Source organism: Lepus europaeus, chromosome 11 (genome assembly GCF_033115175.1).
Source record: "Lepus europaeus isolate LE1 chromosome 11, mLepTim1.pri, whole genome shotgun sequence".
In the NCBI taxonomy this organism is placed as follows: Eukaryota; Metazoa; Chordata; class Mammalia; order Lagomorpha; family Leporidae; genus Lepus; species Lepus europaeus.
Window position 1 is genome coordinate 45,126,102 of NC_084837.1, and position 12,445 is coordinate 45,138,546.

Below are 12,445 nucleotides of genomic sequence, written 5' to 3' on the forward strand. Positions count from 1 at the left end.
GGTATGCAAGTGTGTGTGCCCGGGTACTTCAATAAGGTCATAGAAAAAGAGCTATCTTTTAATTCCATTTTTCCATGGATTGTTTAAAGTAACTCTTAATTACATTTTTTCCATGTATCTGTGTGCATGAAAAGTAGATACATGGCTCACTTGGTTAATCCTCCACCTGTAGCACCAGCATCCCATATAGGCGCCGGTTCTAGTCCCGATTGCTCCTCTTCCAGTCCAGCTCTCTGCTGTGGCCCAGGAAGCAGTGGAGGATGGCCCAGGTGCTTGGGCCCTACACCCACATGGGAGACCAGGAGGAAGCACCTGGCTCCTGACTTAGGATCGGTGCAGCTCCAGCCACAGCAGCCATTTGGGGGGGTGAACCAACGGAAGGAAGACCTTTCTCTCTCTCATTGTCTAACTCTATCTGTCAAATAAATAAAAATAAAAAAGAAAAAGAAAAGTAGATACACTTGGAAATACATTTTTAAAAGTAAATGAAACAATTAAGGATAAGATGTTCATATTTGAGTATGGTTCTTTGAACTTAAAGATGTTTATACATTGATGTAATGCTAATAAAGAGTCCTCAGAGAGGGCCTACTTACCATGCACCTGGGCCCAGAGTAAGCACTTTTAGACTATCACAAACTATCACAAACATGATTGATATTTTAGTCATCAAATTACATATATTACATGTATTAGTATGCCATTTGCTTTGTATGGCTGTAAGTTATATATATTATTTCATTGGGTCATTTCCTTAGAATCTTTTTTTTCTTTTCCTTTTTTTTTTTTTTTTTTTTTTTTTTGACAGGCAGAGTGGATAGTGAGAGAGAGACAGAGAGAAAGGTCTTCCTTTTTGCCGTTGGTTCACCCTCTAATGGCCGCTGCGACTGGCGCATCGTGCTGATCCAAAGCCAGGAGCCAGGCGCTTCTCCTGGTCTCCCATGCAGGTGCAGGGCCCAAGGACTTGGGCCATCCTCCACTGCCTTCTCGGGCCATAGCAGAGAGCTGGCCTGGAAGAGGGGCAACCGGGATAGAATCTGGTGTCCCAACCGGGACTACAACCCAGTTTGCCGGCACCGCAAGGCAGAGGATTAGCCTGTTAAGCCACGGCGCTGGCCAATTTCCTTGGAATCTTTAAGCAGAATATGTCTGTTCCATACTAGAACATCTTTATATATAAGTTCTATATGTAGTTCTCATGACTTCTTTAGGGTAGATTCCATTGATGGTGTTGCATTATTTAGTTATATGCTTATTAATAAATATTTATTTTTCTTAAAGGAGAAATGACAAGAGTTCATTAGTGAACATAGTTTGGAGTTTATTTAATTGTCATAAAAATCCCATAAGATGAGTTTTACTATTTTAACTGTATTTCAGGTGGGAAAGCAAAAGCAAAAAAAGTGACACCACAGATCCAAAACGGCAGAACTCCTGAGTGGTCAGGCTAGAGCTGACACCCAGCAGTCTGAGCACACATCCCTTCACCTCTGGCCTTGAGCCTCTCTAATGTACAGGCGATTTATAGTTCTCTGTTCTTCCTAGTTGTTTATTCAGATTTTTACTGCTTAAAAGACTGGTACCTTCATTGATAAACATTCGTTATTTGATACCTGCTATTTCATATGTTCACATAGAAATGGGAAAAGAGTGTGTATAAACTGTCCAAGGCAATTTAAGTTCTTTGACTATTGTTGGTTTTAAATGCCAAGAGTTACCTATCATAGAGCTTTAAGTTACCATTAGCAACAGCCTTTAACATTCACTACTTACTTGTAAATCATAGTTAGTTTGGTATATCTTAAAGACATTTGTTACCTACAAAAGAACTATCATATATTACAGTGGAACAATTAAATATTTAGGATAATCCAACAAAGATAAAAAAGTTTATTTACTTTTCAAGAAACAGAAAAGATGGAATTATCAAAATAGCCTTGTTATTTATCTTAAGAAATATTACTTCTAAATAGAGATGACAATTATACTCCATCACTCTAATCCAGAAACCCAATAAATAGCCTACTGCTCTTAACTAGGATGCAAATCTGGAATATCCCTAAAGGCAGTCAGACACTTGCCTGTGATGATCTCTCTCTTTGAGACCAGAGACATAGATTTCAATGGCTCTAGAAGGAGTTGTCAGGAAATCATAATATACACGCATCAGAGGTCATGTGAAAGTAGAAGGCAGAACATAACATGTGCCTCAAATAACTTTAAAACTTATTTGGGGAAATGAGTTACAAGGGTTGGAAAAATGGTCAGTGTTTCATCAGATTGTTAGGGTAGGTATAAAATCAAGATCTCCAAGGTCAGAGGATTTGACTAGTCAGAATTGCCTTTTGCAAGCAAGGTGTAACTTAGGCCAGTCACTGCAGATTGTAAAGAACAAGGTACAACGTGTTAGCAAGAGGGAACTGAGTATAATTCAAAAGACTAATTTTTATTTGGCCAGGAAGAACGCATTTCACTTAGTTATAGATATCTGTAAGCACTAAAAATTCTGTATTAGTTGGACAAAATGATGTGGAGACCAATGCAGGTGGAAGGTAAAAGCTGCACTTTCCCCGATGACTATCAACTTGAGAATTAACTGGTCCCCCTCATCCAGCCTCCTTCTGGCTCATTCTTGCCTTTGAGGCACAGGAGTAGTGTACGATTTCTTTATTGAAACTCTGGATGGCAAATGAGTTCTTTAACTGCTGTGTATGTACAGAACTCATGCTTGAATATAGAGAAGGATCAATTAAATTATGTCATAATGTCAACTGAGGTCTCACCACAGCAGTTACTGGCCCACAGTCTGCTCCATCTCCTGCTGAAGACAAGTATTTCTCTGATTAAAGTTACAACAGGGTGAATACCAAATCATTTTAAGCATGGAGGAACTATCACATATACACACAAAAGCTAGTATCTGGCCAAGGGTGATCACACTGATCAGTTTTTAGCCTCATGGTACTTTATATCACCCTAAAAAACACAGGGAATCCAAGATACAGGATAACAGAAACCTGAGACCTCCGTGATTCGAATGAAAAGGTTAACAGGCAGCAGTCAAGCGGTTGGATGTATATCCCTGTCACCCATTCTAAGTTATCAGTTCTTTAGGCTTCAGTTCCTCGTCTGTCAACTGAGGTAAGGACTCCTGCCTTCATAAGGAAGTTGTAATAAAGACTGATTGAGATAAAGGGTATGAAAGCAGTTACAAAGGCAGGTTAGGGTGAGTGAAGGATTTGGACAAGGATAAGGACAGGAGAACATTAAACAGTCACCCTGCTGCTGTGAATTAACGATATTTTGTTAGAAACCATATGCAAACTGATGTTTGGATTTCCCCAACATTCTCGAGACAAAATGTTATTTGTATTTTTTTCTTGGCATGAGAAATCAAAAGAAAATGCTATAAAGTTTTCTTGCAGGCCTATCAGAATGTAAAGAAATACTTGATCAAGTATTTATTTTCTGTTAGTGTAGACATGGACTTGATACAATATAATCCTGTAAATTGGAGTGCTACAGTGGTGCTGCTTGATTCTCACAAGAATCCTCAGATAAGTAATTTGCTTTACTTTCTGCATAGAGAGGAAGCACAGAGACATAGTGACTTGCCTAAGGTCACATCGACCTTGAAATCAAGGGCTTGGACTTGAAATCATCTGTTTTGTCTTCATTCTGTATACTTTGTTGTATGCCAAATGGTACTTATTTCTGATGGTTTGACATTTAGGAATCTATAGAAATATTTTATACTCATAATTTTTGCTATCATAATAAGCTGAATACTAACTTTCTGGAGCTAGGCTTACCAGGGAATTAATCAAGACTCCTGTTTATAAATAACAGAAACCTATCCTAAGTAGGTTAGGCAAGTAGGGTAATTTATTGACTCACATGAGTGGAAAGTCCAGAGGTTAAGGCTTGGAGTCAGCTGCATCCTGCAATTCAAGTGGTATGCTTCTCTTGTGATGACTTCCTTCTTGCGGATTCCTCCTATGGTGCTGAATGATCCTCTTACAGCTCCAGGTTTATGAACTTCTGGTGGGAGCAGGGAAGTTCCTTCAGGGAAAATGCGCTCTAGACTAAAAGCAAATACAAAGACGTTAGCAGATGTCCATTATATAAATAGATACATATTTTTCTTGTAAATCAAGGTACAATTTGAAAAATGAGAAAACATTTGAGGAAAATTTAACTCTCAAATGTCGCAAGTGAAATAGAGTTAGTAACTTTTAATTTGGAAAGAAAAATATTAATAGTTTAACAAACAATCTGCCTCATAGCAAAGCACTACTTTGAACTCTATGTGTATTTTATTGCTCCCAAGTTTTGACTAAACACTACCTGCTGTTTCGTTTTAAAGGGAAGGTTATGCAGGCATGGAGAGTTCAGTGGGTGCCTGGATGGGGCCAGGGTGCAAATACTTTCAGCCATGCCCAGGGTAGATGCTCTTATCCAGTGTGTTTACAGCCTTATGATTGGCCGGCGCCGTGGCTCAACAGGCTAATCCTCCGCCTTGTGGCACCGGCACACTGGGTTCTAGTCCCAGTCGGGGTGCCGGATACTGTCCCGGTTGCCCCTCTTCCAGGCCAGCTCTCTGCTGTGGCCTGGGAGTGCAGTGGAGGATGGCCCAGGTCCTTGGGCCCTGTACCCCGTGGGAGACCAGGAGAAGCACCCGGCTCCTGCCATCGGATCAGTGCAGTGTGCCGGCCACAGTGTACTGGCTGCAGCGGCCATTGGAGGGTGAACCAACGGCAAAGGAAGACCTTTCTCTCTGTCTCTCTCTCACTGTCCACTCTGCCTGTCAAAAAAAAAAAAAAAACCTACAGCCTTACGATTATCATTCCAGTGGATTTACCTATTCTGACACATTAATTCCTTTTAAACGTTTCACTAACTTAGAGCAGAGAGGAACAAAATTTTAAATATTACTAAAAATACTGGGAACAGGATCATTCTATGATAGAGAACTGAGCTGAGAGCTACTTAGTTTCACCTCATCCTTATCCATGTCACTTACTCTCTTTGGTGTCAGTTTTCTTTGCAGAAAGATAGTGAAAATATTTCCTTTAACATGGGTTATTTTCAGCATGAAAGGAGATTTGGCTAGAAATCACTTAGCACAGTGATTAGCATAACTCCATTAGTTTAAATATCTTGATCACTATTTCCCAGTCACTTTAGAGTCTGTATCCATTTGTATGAATGTCTGCATTTAGTTTTGTATATGTATCTACAGATAGGGGTATATAACTACAGTTATATTTAAAGTTTTATAGCTAAATTCATTTATAAATTTAATTATAATTAATAGAATATAATGTAAAGTTATTTGAGAGAACTGCAAAAATTTCATGGAAAAATGTAAAATAGATTTATTTTGTTGCAAAAATATTAGAAACCATGCTTTTTTTAATAATGTGTAAAATGCATCAACTTTTGGAGGATCCCCCATATGCATGGATTTCAAAATGCTTTGCACAAAAATAAACACTTTTTGTTCCATTTCCGATGAACTTTTTGATGTTACTTGTGCATTGAGTGACATATACTCTTGTGTACAATATGTGACCAAAAAAACATATGTACGTATATTTACCTATACACATATGACTAAGAATTCATGTATAAAAATAAAACAGCCCTGCATGAATCATATGATCAAAAATGATTGTATGAGGCCAGCGCTGCAGCTTACTAGGCTAATCCTCCACCTGTGGCGCTGGCACGCCAGGTTCTAGTCCCAGTTGGGGCGCCGGATTCTGTCCCGGTTGCTCCTCTTCCAGTCCAGTTCTCTGCTGAGGCCTGGGAAGGCAGTGGAGGATGGCCCAAGTGCTTGGGCCCTGCACCCACATGGGTGACCAGGAAGAAGCACCTGGCTCCTGGCTTTGGATCAGTGCAGCGCGCCAGCCATAGTATCATTTGGGGAGTGAAACAATGGAAGGAAGACCTTTCTCTCTGTCTCTCTCCCTCACTGTCTAACTCTGCCTGTCACAAAAAAAAAAAAAAAAAAAAAAAAGGATTGTATGAAACTCTAGCTCATCATGAGATAAGTGTTTGGGAGCACATCAGTTAATACTAAGGCCATGCTGGTTTCCCACAATGATTCATTTCATCATTGTGATGGTATGAATGGAATTTTGTCATGTATGTCTATAACTAGCCTTCAGTAATTAGGTGTGCCTCACTCTCACTTACAGCTTTATTTCATATCAGATTGAGCTTAGCACCGAGCACATCCATCCTATAACCTTATTTGGTTCCTTGAAAAGATTTGTGTGCTTATTTTTAAAAAGTCACTTGATTTGACAAATATACTTTATCTCTGGAAAGTTACCTACCTCTTTATTTGTTCCAAACTTTATCTATAGCCTGTTACCTCTTGGTCATGTATTAGATAAAAACATAAAACTAAGGAAATTTTGACTTACTTGATCCTTTACCAGTATGTTCTTTCCTCTATTGCATTTTTAAAAATTTCCAATGACGTGATAGATCCAGGTCTCTTCCTCTATGTTTGTCACAGCTGATGCATCATATGGGTAGTACCAAAAGTTGCCATAAAAATAGAAAATTGCAAGCAAGGCTTAGTCTATGGTTTAAGAAGTAAACCAGAGTGTAAAACAAATGGGAAATGAAGAAACTAGCTAATCATTGAGTCAAGAATATCAGTAAAGCAGGGGTTTCCTGACAAGTTCAAAATGACCCTCTTTGTCTATTACTTATTTTATGACTTATTTTAGCAAAAAAAGTCATGTTTAGCTCTGTATCTATAGCAGGCATGTTTTTACCTTTCACATGTCAACAGTTAACCAGAAGAGCTAACTGAAAATGAGAATTCCCAGGCTTTCTCCCTTAAACTGCCATCCTGTACTGGGAATACCATTTGGTAGATGAGCCTTCTTAGAACGTCCCTCCATGGACATAGTGGGTAAAGCTACTGCTGGGACACTGGCATTCCATATGGACATCAGTTTGTGTCTGGAAAAAGCAGTAGAAGATGGCCCAAGTGTTTAGGCCCCTGCCACCCGCATGAGAGACCCAGATGAAGCTCCTGGCTCCTGACTTTGGCCAGGCTCAGCTTTGTGATTGGTGCGGCCACGTGGGGGAGTGATCCAGTGGATGGAAATCTCTCTCTCTCTCTCTCTCTCTCTGTTTCTCCCTCTCTCTCTCTGTAACTCTATCAAATAAATAAATAAATAAATCTTAAATAAAAATGTTCCTCTAGAGTCCAGAGCCCCTAAGACATGAGACCTGACATTGCTCTAAAAATGTTTTAAATTGTTTCTAATATTTAAATGCAGAAGCATAAGATTTCTCTTAAATTACTTTTTTGCATATACATCATCTTCTTTATCAGATATATAACATTAGGACATATAATTTGTTAAAATTGTCAAGTGTATTTGAACACGGATAGCCAAGGAGATACTTAAGAAAAATAAGCACAAGTGTTTTTTGTTAAGATGAAAGAAGAAAACCAAAACCTATAAACTCTAGGGCAGTACAAAAAGTTGTATAATAAAGAAACAACTAACATATTTGTCACGATTTTGAGCAGTTAACAGATTGTAGGAAAAGAGAATCGATTTTTGTTTTTGCTTTTCCAAATAAGAAGTTTAACACGTAAAAAGAAAAAAAATGACCTTAGTTTAGTGGGAATATAGACAAAAGCTATAAACAATAATGGAAAAATAATAATTCCACCCACCTACAGTAAATTTTATAGTAATCACAGATCATTAAACCTAGAGTATTACAACATTCTTAACCATTGGCTTCACAAAGGTATAAAACACAGTATTACAAGATTATATTTGCAGCAATACTTATACACATTGACATTTCTTTCCATTTTCTTCTTTTTTTATTTTTTATCCACATATAAGGGAGAACATGTGGTATTTGTCTTTCTGGATCTGGCTTATGTCACCAAACATGATGTCCTCCAGTTGCATCCAATCTGCTGCAAATCATAGAATTTCATTCTTTTTAATAGCTGAATAATATTCCGTTGTGTATATGCCACATTTTCTTTATCCATTCATCTGATGATAGACACCTTGGTTGATTACAAATTTTGGCTGTAGTTAATAGTACTGCTATGAACATGGTGGTACAGGCATTTCTTTGATACACTGTGTTCAGGTCTTCTGGGTTTTTACCCAGTTGTGAGATTGCTGGATTATATGGCAAGTCTATTTATAGTCTTTAAAGAAATCTCCACGCTGTTTTCCACAGTGGCTGCACCAATTTACATTCCCATCAACAGTGTGTAAGTATTTCCCTTCAGCTACATCCTTGCCAGTGTTGGTTACTCTTTGTGTTTTGAATTTTAGCCATTTTGACAGGGGTGAAGTGATATCTCATTGTGGTTTTGATTAGAGTTTTCCTGATGGCTAGTGATGTGGAGCATTTTATCATGTATTTGTTGGCCATTTTGTATTCCTTTATCTATTAAAGTCCTATGTTTATTTCTCAACTGGATTGATTTTTTTTGTTGTTGTTAAGTTTTTTTTTTTAAGTTTCTGATATATTGGGGATATTAATCCTTTGCCAGATAGGTGGTTGCCAATATTTTTCCCATTCTGTTGGATGTCTCTTCACTCTACTGATTGTTTCCTTTGGTGTGCAAAAGTGTCCGAGTATGATAGAATCCCATTTGTTCAATTTTGCTTTTGTTGCCTGTACTTGGGGGTCCTGTCCAAGAAAGCATAGCCTATACCAGTTTCTTGGAGTGTTTCCCCTATGTTTTTTTCCAGCAAGTTCATAGTCTTATGTCTTAAATTTAGGTCTTTGATCCCATCTTGAGTTTATTTTTGTATGTGGTGAGAGGTATGGATCTAATTTCATTCTTCTACATATATAAATCTAGTTTTGCCAGTACCTTTTGTTAAAGAGACTATCCTAACTCTTCTGAATGATCTGAGCACTCCACTGAGTTTTGTTAAAAATCAGTTGGCTCTATGTGTGAATTAATTTCTGGGTTCTCTATTCTTTTCATTGATCTATGTATCTGTTTTTTATGCCTCTACCATGATGTTTTAATAAATATTCCTTTGTAGTATGCTTTGAAGTCAGGTATTGTGATGCTTCCAGCTTGACTTTTCTTTTTCAGGATCAAACGTTGGTTATTCTAGGTCTTTGTGATTCCATGTGAATTCTAGGGTTGCATTTTCTAGTTCTGTAAATAAAGTCATAGGTATTTTATAGGGATTGTGTTGAATGTTTAGATTGCTTTAGGTAGTATAGACATTTTAATAATATTGATTCTTCAGATCCATGAGCAAGGAATATCTTTCCATTTTTTTGGATCTTTGATAATTTCTTTCATCAATGCTTGATGATTTTCAGTGTAGAGATCTTTCCTTTCTTTGGTTAAATTTATTTCTTTGGGGCCAGCGCCATGGCTCACTCGGTTAATCCTCTGCCTGTGGAGCCAGCATCCCATATGGGTGCCGAGTTCTAGTCCCAGTTGCTCCTCTGCCAGTCCGGCTCTCTGCTGTGGCCTGGGAAGGCAGTGGAAGATGGTCCAAGTGCTTGAGCCCTGCACCTGCATGGGAGACCAGGAGGAAGCACCTGGCTCCTGGCTTTGGATCGGTGCAGCGCCAGCCATAGCGGCTATTTGGGGGGTAAACCAACAGAAGGAAGACCTTTCTCTCTGTCTCTCTCTCACTGTCTATAACTCTACCTGTCAAATTAAAATGAAAAAAAAAGTGTCCTGTGGGCTGGCATTGCAGTTCCAGTGTAGCGGGTAAAGCCATCACCAGTAATACTGTTCCCACTATGGGCACTGCTTCCTGTTTCAGCTATTCCAATTCTGATCTAGCACCCTGCTAATGCTCCTGGGAAAGCAGCAGAAGATGGCCCAAGTGGTTGGTTCCCTGTAACCATGTGGGAGACCTGGAAGAAGCTCCTGGCTTTGACCTGGCCCAGCCCTGGGGAATAAACTAGTGGATGGAGGATCTGTTTTTTTCCTTTCTCTATGTAACACTGTCTTTCAAATTAATGAATCCTTAAAAGTAAAAGAAAGGAAAAAAGTTGTGCTCCATACCAGATCTTTATTCTTTCCTAACGTCTATCATTCCATCATTCCTAAATAATCAGAATGTGAATAACACAGTGAAACAAGGAATAGTTTTTTTTTAATGTGTAGTTTTTGCATTTTTAATGTGTAGTTTTTGCTTTTCAGCATCACAGAATTACTATTTGTGTAGAGAGTGATCAATATTCTGTTTATCTTTTTAAAAAATTTTTTTATAGTTGGGGACCAATTGCATGGGAGACCAGGAAGAAGCACCTGGCTCCTGGCTTCAGATAGGCACAGCGCCGGCAATAGTGGCAATTTGGGGTGTGAACTAATGGAAGGAAGACCTTTCTCTCTGTCTCTCTCTCACTGTCTATAACTCAACTTGTCAAATAAAAAAATTATTTATAAATATTTGATTTTTCTATGTTCCTATTGTGAATAGGATTTCTTTCTTGATTCTCTTTTTGTGAGTTCATCATTAGCATACAAAAAAGCCATTTTTTTTTGCGTGCTTATTTTGTAATCACCAATTTTACAATTTAGCAATTCTAACAGCTTGTTAATGGAATGTCCAGATTCTTCCATGTATGGACATCATGTTATCTGCATGATAATATGACTTCCTATTTTCCAATTTTGACATGCTTTATTGCTTTCTCCTCCCTAATTGCTCTCACTGAAACTTCCAGTACTATATTTAATAAGAGTAGCGAAAGTGGACTCTCTTATATTGTTCCAGATCTGAGGGGGGTTGCTTTCAACTTTTCTTCATTCAGTATGATATTGGCTATTGGTTTGTCATATATTGTCTTTATAATTTTATGTTTTGTTCCTTCTATACCTAATTTGTGGAGTTTTTATCATGAAGTAGTGTTGAATCTTATCAAATACTTTCTCTGCATCTATTGAGGTAACAATATGGTTTTTGTTCTTCAGTCTATTGATGTGGTTTATGACATTTATTTATTTGCAAATGTTGAACCACCTTTCATTTCTGGGATAAATCCCACCTGGTCATGATATATGATCTTTTGATGTGGTTTTGGATTTGATCTGCTAGTATTTTTTCAAGAATCTTTGCATCTGTGTTCATTAAGGATATAGGTCTGTTGTTTTCTTTTCGTGTCATGTTTTTGTTTGGTTTTGGTGTCAAAGTAGTGCTGGCCTCATAGAAAGTGTTTGGAAGAATTCCATCCTGTTCAATATTTCAGAACAGTTGAGAATTGGTGTTACTTCCTCTTTGAATGTTTTGTAGAATTCAGTAGTGAAGCCAACAGAATTGTTTCTAATGCTTGAATTCTTTGTGTATAGATTCAGAGCTGGAGCTAAATAGATTGTAGAGGATATGAGGTATAACATAAAGGTTATCAGATATTATAATTAAAATAAATTATTCTACATGTTACTTATTAACTTTAAATTCTAGGTAAACTTTAAACAGCATGTCTGAATTGCAATTATACAAAAGAGTGTTAAGTAATAATTCTTCTACTACACTAGAAATAGGGTCACAAATAAGAGGGGAAGTGAACTGTAAAGCCTTAACTCCCAGAGTTCATAAAAGGAGTCTCCTTAAGTGAGCAGATGAAATAAAATACATTCACACATATAATTTAATATACAATTTAATCATGGAAGTAAAAAAATTTAGCTTGCATGTTATATGTATTACCTCTATATGTTATATCCATATTTCTAGATGTGTATCTCTTAAGTTTTCATTTTGTATATCAAGTGGCCAGTATTTAATATATCTAAAATAGTTAGCAGAAAGTGGAGCACAGTAAAATAGAGGAAACTGTAATGAAGTGATTCATCAGCTTTAATGGACCGAATCAGATTTTATAAAAACTGGTCCTTCTCAAACTGTCAGTAATAAAGGAACAGTTTTATTTTAATGTCTAGAAATATGGGCCAGTACTTTGTAAAATATAATTAAAAAGGGGACAGCAATGCCAAGTAGCCATAAAAGTTTCCAGACACTTAGTCTCACTTTCCATCCTTATCTCATAATAGACTGTAATTACCATGCATAGACTGGACTGAGCCATGGATAACACTTTGAGTAGCACTGACCCTGAGTTAGTGAATTAAACAAAAAAAAATAATAATAACATGTTTATTATTTAGTACTATAAAAGTAATCAGAAGAAAACTTTTAAACATTTTTAATCCTGGTAATCTCTGGATAGTAGATTGAATAATGAGTTGGGAGGTTTTCATTTTTCATTTTGAACTCTGCTTTACTAATTTAAATTTTTTAGCAGGTGCATATGTTAACTTTTTTAAAAAATAAAGAAAAAATATATTGCATAATACAATGACCCAGGAGCAAGTAAATTACCTAATTTTGTATAATTACAGTTCTATATAACTATTATATATATACAGTTCTGTATAAATATTAGTTGC

At 37.2% G+C, this 12,445-nt stretch overlaps 1 protein-coding gene across 1 annotated transcript in view; it reads left to right on the plus strand.

The window, feature by feature from the left end:
• Positions 1–12,445, plus strand: part of PRKD1 (protein kinase D1) — a 350,954-nt gene that overhangs the window by 320,548 nt on the left and 17,961 nt on the right.